Here is a 7,981-nt window from a genome sequence, read left to right as displayed (position 1 = left end):
TGACTGCAGTGTCAATTTTGTTCAAGTCTTTTACCATAATTTTTTTTAATTTATTATCAGAAAAAGCCATTACTGGTTTCAACGTTCCAGTTTGGTTGGTAACGGATGAGAAAGTGAGCACACATTTCATTCTTCATTCACACTTCCATCGATCGACTAGATATTTTAACTTTGACTTGATCTATGTAAAAGATTCAATACGATAAATCAATAAAAATAAGGAGACATATGTAGAAATGGTAATAAAATTGAGAACATATTGAAAATAGCATCTGGCTAATTTTGTTTTCCAAAATTTCAAGCTCCCAACATCTTGAAACTCATATTAATCTCAGAGATTCATAACATGACTTTGACTGGTAATTACTTCTTCAAACTCTTCATATGTAGAAATGGTTCAAACTCTTCATTTCATCAGGTTGACGAGTCACCCAGGTCGAAACCTGGTTTTCTAACCCTGGACTAAATAGGTGGTCCACATCTAACTTCAATGTTGGAAATTACTTCTTCAACAATCACATATTAAAATCATTTTAATGCTGCAAGCCGTGACGTTACAATCAACTGCCAACTTTAACCTAGTAGACAGATTAAATATTTTAGGTGATAAAGTTGTTGGTCACACCCATTTCCAACTGGAACCTTGATGTTTTCAGTCTTCTTCTTCTCCAAGCAGACTTAACTGGGAAGTGACAGTGGTACATGGTTAACCTCACATCTGCAGCAACCTTGGATAATTGCACCATTTTCCTGCGACCACCAATAAAGAAGGGACATATCTCCAATATTTGATTTAGTCGGCTCAAAAATATACTGGGTGATCTACTTGTATTTTATTTGGTGGTCACAACTAAATGATAAAACCGTGGTGGTTGCATTGCAGGTGCAAACTCGATTGTTTCTCGGAAGAAAAACCGAGTATCAAATTTATCTACCTTAGATCTCTTTTCTTGGGTAGGAAAATGGGCTAAGAAAACCGGAGTAGCCCCACTTTCTCTTATGGTTTGTCTTATAGACTGTATTTTGGTTTGGTAGAAAATAAAAGAGAAATAGGAGGTTAAAGTTATTTAGGCTCAGTTTGGAAAGAGTACAAATACAAATATGTATAGTGTAAATGCATACAAAATAATACAAAATATAAGGCTTTTCATTCTATAAATTTGTATTTGTACTCCTTCCAAATACAAATATGTAAAGTGCACTGTACATATTTGTATTATTTTATATATATATATATATATATATATATATATATATATATATATATATATATTTGCACTGTACATATTTGTATTTGTACTCTTTCTAAATTGAAATTTAAGGAATTTCACAAAAATTCTAATTAAAGAATTTTCCATCAACCTTATGTTTCTCTTTTATTTTTTATCAAACCAAACATAGCCATAGAGTTTCCCTTTATCTAATCTATATGTTCTACAGAGATTGGTTTTGACCAATCAAAATCCCCTTGTCAATTTTGATAAATACCATCTTATTGGTAATCACTATTGGTAATCACTATTAATGTACCAGTTGATTGATACATATTTGAAGGTCACCTATTTCTTACAAATTATAATCACGACCTTGTTAAAGAATGAATTCATTATAGATGCCGACCCATGTTCCAGTTGCGAATCAGCACCATAGTTCCAAGGGCCTTGTGGGTTAATTGGAAGGGCAGGCAGTGTATATACAGGCTACGAGCAATAGTGTAGAATTGATTGAGATAGAGAGAGAGATTAAAAAAAAATAGAAAGAAAACCAGCCCTATATAGATTTGAGATGGATTCATAAAAGCTGATGACGCGATACAAGCAGGCCCAACTTGAATGTACTATATTACACATTTTTACATTATGTATGATGCTTGTATTAGTTAATTCATGCAAGTATGCTCTTAGAATTTAGAATGTACAAGAAGAAAGTTGTGGTTCTTTAGAGTATCATAATTGCATACATATATAAATACAGGCATACACACATAAATACATGTTTGTGTCTTAAATTTCTTGTTGTGACTCATTTCTTGACTCATTTCGAATGCAAAGGCAAATTTTCATGGTGGTTTGTGGTGGAAGCATAGGGCTTGGGTCCGACCTGAATTCAGAGAATTATGTATTTAGGGATTTTTTCTTATATATATGGTCTTCGGCTTGAGTGAGAAGTCAAGTAACTTGGGTGTATTTGGAGTTTAGGGTTTTTGGTGAGAAATCCACATTCTTCACCATTATTGATTTTATTTTGCTTTAAACATAGGCTATAAGTGGAATCATGTAAATTTATGTGTTCTTTCTATTTACGTTTCTTTATCTCTGTTTTCATTTATTTTCAAGTGTCATTCGAATTTTTCTTCTTGGGTTCTGTACAACATATTGCCCAAGGCCTCAACCCTAACACAATTAGGCTTTTTCAAGTTGAGTTAAGACAGAATGCTTCCAACTCTGACAGAGAAGTTTTTGAATACACAATTGATTAGTCTTGAGAATTGGATACTTCAACTGGGACAGAGAAGTTTTGAATACACACTCATTGCAATTAGCCTTAAAAGCCAGTATACTTAAACCAGAACTGTTTTGTTCAAGTTAGAGGCCAACAATGCCTCACTTTAGGTTAACGCAAGTCATATATAGCAAAAAAAAAAAAGGCAAAAGCCTCATAACCAATCTTCATATTTTCTGAGATCAGTTATTAGTGCAAGAGCTGCGCCAAAAACAAACTGCCTTGACACCGTTACAGTAAAAGAATTAGATGCTCCACTGTTTCGGCTTTGTTCTCCTTTCCTTAGATGGGACAAAGTAGGTCAAACAAGTAACTTGAAGAAGAATTTCAATTTTATTGGGTTCAGGTTAAGGTTTGTGTCCATTGAAAATTTGGATAAATACCCAACCTCCCAAGTTTTTTTGTTTTTTTTTGTTTTTATTCTTTTAGATATCTTCTGAAGAACTACGTACGCAACTGGCAGGGGTAGTCCATCCCCCAACTCATAACCCCAATTCAGGTATAAACTGGATTTAATCCCTAGATCCCTCAGAAGTTAAAACATTTCATGTGGAAATGCTGCCATAACAGTCTAGCAGTGAAGCAGGTCCTGGTGAGAAGGCAGATAGCTAGGAACTGAAGACCTTTGTCCAATTTATGGCAGAGAACTCGAATCTGTTATGCATGTCCTGTTTATGTGTGATCATGCTAGAGCAGTTTGGTTTGGTAGTGATTTAGCCATTTGCCACAATTTTTTCTCTTACAGTTATTTTATTGATTGGAGGGCATAGTGGATTAATCAGGATCAGCTGCTTTCTTGTGTGGGTGAAGATGCTTTGGAATTATCTGCTTTTGTGCTGTGGAATATTTGGAAAGCCAGAAATGGCTTTATTTTTTAGTCAGTTTCCCCAACCCTTTTAATGCTATACATGCTGTTCACAGGTTGAGGATGGAAGTGAAGAGAGCTTCCCTTCCAAGACAAATCGACTGTTTTCTGCATAAAAAATTGTGGACAAGCCTTTTTTGCTAAGATGGATGAAATGTGAAAAGTGCATTGCTATGACTGATGGAAGCTTTGGAGCAGACAGTAGTGCCTTTAGTTTTTGGGTTTCTATTAACAGAAAGCATTTCTTTTTTGCTAAATGTGGACCTTGCAAAGCATTGTCTGCTCTCTATTTAGAGGCCACAACCGTTCTTGAATGTGTATTGTTTCTTTATGGGCTGGCCTAGAATCTATTAATATTTTCTGGGACTCCTTTACTATTGCGTCTGTAATTATCAGAAGATCTTTTGATTGTGAGCCTTGTATCTGGCCGATCCTTCACAGTTTATTTGCTTTGTCTGACTTTTCTTTGAAGGTTAGTTTGTCAAAGAGGGATTCTATTAGAGCAGCGCATAGGCTGGCTGCCATGGGGAAGAATGGTTTTTAAGAATTCTGGGAACATCTCCTGCTTTGGATGCTCCCTCTCTTTAGTGCTGAAGATGGGGCACAGGTGCCTGAATTTGTGGAGAGGGTCTCTTACCCTCCCTAGTTTTGCCCCGTGTTTCTGTTTTTGTTTTGTCTTTTTCTTTTTTTTTTTTGTTTTGTTTTTGTTTTTTGTTTTTTTTTTTTTTTCTGTCTGTTGCTGTGTTATCAATAAGAAACCTTACCAACCAGTTGGTGACACTTGCCCCAACCTCCCAAGTTGCACCTTGAAATGTAACTGACTTTTGATCATTTCAACACCGATGGCAATGGGGTTCACTTTCGTCACACGTCTAAGTAAAAATGTAATTTTATAGCCACTTTAGTTATGACTATTAATCTCCGTATATTCTCATCACAATACATGGTTTAGTTGATAATGAAGTTTCAAAATGTTTCTAAGATCAGGGGTGTCAATTGGATTGGATTTGGTCCAATCCGATCCAGTCAAATGTGAATCCATTATAAATAGATCAGGTCCAACTAATTCAGTCCAATGTGAGTCCATTATAAATAGATCAGGTCTAATCCAATGCAATGAATGTTTTTTGAATCAATTTGGACCGTTCAATATGTTTAAATTCATTTCTATTTAGATTGGTTTCAATCCAAACCCGGTCCATTGACACATGTGTTCTTATCTTATATCAATGAATCAAATACCGGCTTAATCCAGCCCAATCTAATATAAATTTGTTACGGATGGACCAATTACAATCTAATATATATTTTGTTGGTCTGTTCAATCTGTCCAAATTGATTTTAGACTTGATTGGGTCAAATCTAAAACAGGTCTATTAACACCCTTATCTAAGATGTACACAATTCATGTATGCAAATTCACATTTGTGTCCCACATGAACATCTCAGCTTGCATCTGAAACATTTCTCTCCCATATTTTCCATTGGGAGATGCTTTCAATACACGGTTATTATGTGCTGTGAGGCATCAATGTGATCTCCATGTATGCATCACATGTTGGTCCTTTTTGAGAATGTTCCCATGGTTGTCAATAGGTTGTCAGAACGGACAGGGTTGTGAATGGGTCCCGATCCGATGGACCCCAACAAATTGGGTCACTTCTAGGTTCTGATTAAGTGTCCCAATTATTATTGGTTCTACTCAGTCCCTAACCAAATCAGACCCAACCTGAGCTATATTCATATTATAATACATATATATTAAATAAATTATATATAAAATTATACATATAATTTATATAATGCATAATATATAAATATATATATATATATATATATATATAATATTTAGGATAAATTACAAAAATCCCCCTTGACCATGGAATATGTTAAATTATCAAAATACCCCATCAAACTTTTTCTATTTTCTTTTTTTTGCACTTTTTCTCTTAAAACCTATTTATATTGTTTTGTCTTTCATTTCCTCTCCCTCACCGTCCTCTCTTTGGCCATGGATATGACCCTTCAGTTCAACACCTAATAACTCAGAAAACTGTGCCTCCTCTATCTCTTATTTTCTCTCCTCAGAAAAACAGAGGAAGACACCGAAAGAGTGAATGACTGCGCCTCCTCTATGAGGTTGGTGTTGGTCTGGTAGTTACTAATTAGCCATGAATATGGCTATGGCCTGCCAATGTACGTATATGCCATGATTTACCTGGATTTCTTAGGAGCTTTACTGCTAGATACCCAATGCTTAATTGTGTTTTTGTTTTTCCTATTTTTTGCTTTATCTACTTTTCTTGTATATTCAATTTCCAAATATAATGTGGAAGTGTTCTTTGATGTATTCTGTCTACTAATCAACGAAACATTGTTGATAAAAAAATTCTGTAGTATTAATTCTTCCTTAGTTCCCATCGATGGGATTGAAGACAAAACACAAGAAATCGACACCGGCTATTTTGTTTCTTCGGTGCTCCGATATGACCATGATTCCTTCTCAAAACCTTTTTAATCATCAACACTACGACGGTTATGATGGTGGGAGTGGTTGTAGAGAAAGTTGTTATACGGGGAGTTGCGTTGGTCTTACGAGCCGAATATCAGGGTATGTGCCCTTGTAACCAAGCGTTCTTAGGATCGGAATCCGATCTGGTGGTCGGTCAAATTGCTGAAGATGACACTAGAACCAGTAACCTCAACGAAGCCGGCTCCAGCTCCAAGGAATCGCATTGCAATTCAAAATACAATTGAAGAAAACAGCGAAATGATGGAAACAAGGTCCCAGAATGCAGAGGCCTTATGGAAGCGAAAATCGGAGAAACAATATACCTTTTGTTCTCTCTTTGCATTTTCGGATTTCTTGAGCATAGGCTTCGCAATGCATGTGGACCTTCAAAACTACTAAAATCACTTGCGGTTGCATAAAACAAACACCAACTTATGTAAAGATGGAATCTTTAGAAGCTAATCAGAGAGATCTAAAGATCTTTCCCTTACGACCATTTTATGTTAAGATGAACTAACCTCTTCTTTTTTTCTCCTCTGGTTTAACGTTTTCTTTGTTCTCTTCATCCTTCTTAGGTTCTTCGGCCGGGGCTTTCGGGACCGGAATAAGCAGCTCCACCTGCCTATGACTCTTTTTCTGAACTTTGTCCACCTTCAACGGATCTGCCTTGGTGGAGCTCGATCTATTACCACCCAGCGGCAGTGGCGGCAACAGTAGTGGTGGCACCAGTATCATCGGTACGCCTTTGTTCTTGCCGCACCCAAGGACCAGTTTGAGTTTTCCTCAACTTGAGGTCCCATGGGGATATAGGCCTAACCCATGGAATCCAACGACTTCATCCTCTTCTTGTTCTCAGATGCTACTACCTGCAACTTATTACGCCCGACAGTTTCAACAACTGACTTTAGACATTGTTAGTCTGAGTTGATGAAGATAACAGACGAGAGAAGAAGAAACAAAGTACAGGGGAAGGGCAAGAAGAGAGATCTGGGGAGAGAGAAGGAAATGTGAAGGAACGGAAGGGTAGTATCAGAAGGTCAGGGAAGATGAATAGTGGTTTTCTTGTATCGGCCTTTTTGGAGGGAAGGTTAAAAGAAGGGAGTCTTTGTCTCACGGTCATAGTGTAAGGGGGTCTTTGTCACAGACCCCATAGTACGGGGGGTCTTTATAATTTACCCTAATAATTAATATATATTAAACATATTTATTTATTTTTTATAATTGGGTGCATTCAAGAAGTTATCGGTTCGGTTCTGGGTATAGACCCTATCGGTCTAATTCGGTTCTAGGTCCTCAATATTTCCTATTGAATCGATTTCGGTTCTAGCTGATCCCGACCCATTGACAGCCTGAAAACTAGAGATACTTGATAAAGTCAGATTGGGTCGATATTTTTTAAGAAAAAAAAAAAAGATATTATATGAACCTGATTTAACTTAAGATTAAATTGAATTAAACTATTAATGAATCGTTTGGCAACTAACCCAACTCAACACTAACCCGTCCGAATACTTGCATATAAATGTCATGTGAATATATTCCTATGTCCATATGTGACTGTGTATGAAGGTAGAATCACTATAATGTTCTTCGTTTCTCTCTAGGGTTTTTTTGTTAGAGGCGTTCTTAAAGCGATTTCTTTGGGGGGCGGCTCCCTTCAGGATTGAAGGGAACCCACCCATCTGGTTTCTCCTTCCCCTTTTTCATTCTGGTTTCTCTCCCTCCTCCCTCTCTCTTTATTTTGAGAGAACCTTCCTCTCGAGTTTTCTCGAGTCTTTTTTTTGAATTTCTCAAGGTTTTGTTTCTTTGTCCGTGTTTTCTTCTTCTGTCAGTTCGTAGTTCTCCGACAGTTACTGCTCATGGTGGGTCATGTACGCGGTTCTCCAGTTGATACTATTCATGGTGAGATCCGTTCGCTGTTTTCCGGCGATGGCAGTCTTTTGGAATCCTCCTCTATCAGTTTCGTTCACCATTTGTGGTGGATTGGAGATATACTTGTTTATTATGTTGGTGATTTGACCTCATTGTTTCTCGATTGCATGAGATCTTTTGATTCTCTTCATCCATTGTTTTATTTTATTCTCTTGAAAATTTGCTTATGG

At 36.7% G+C, this 7,981-nt stretch overlaps 1 long non-coding RNA gene across 1 annotated transcript; it reads left to right on the top strand.

The window, feature by feature from the left end:
* The first annotated feature begins 5,357 nt into the window (after positions 1-5,357).
* On the top strand, positions 5,358-7,100 carry LOC148846756 (uncharacterized). The gene is made up of 2 exons (XR_016101047.1): positions 5,358-5,563; positions 6,455-7,100. It is a non-coding gene; the product is annotated as an uncharacterized LOC148846756 (long non-coding RNA).
* The last annotated feature ends 881 nt before the right edge of the window (positions 7,101-7,981 follow it).

Source organism: Nelumbo lutea, chromosome 6 (assembly GCF_056320005.1).
Source record: "Nelumbo lutea isolate HS-2025 chromosome 6, American lotus-T2T, whole genome shotgun sequence".
Classification (NCBI taxonomy): domain Eukaryota; kingdom Viridiplantae; phylum Streptophyta; class Magnoliopsida; order Proteales; family Nelumbonaceae; genus Nelumbo; species Nelumbo lutea.
The sequence above is the reverse complement of the archived record's forward strand: the minus strand, read 5'-3'. Positions and strand labels throughout refer to the sequence as shown.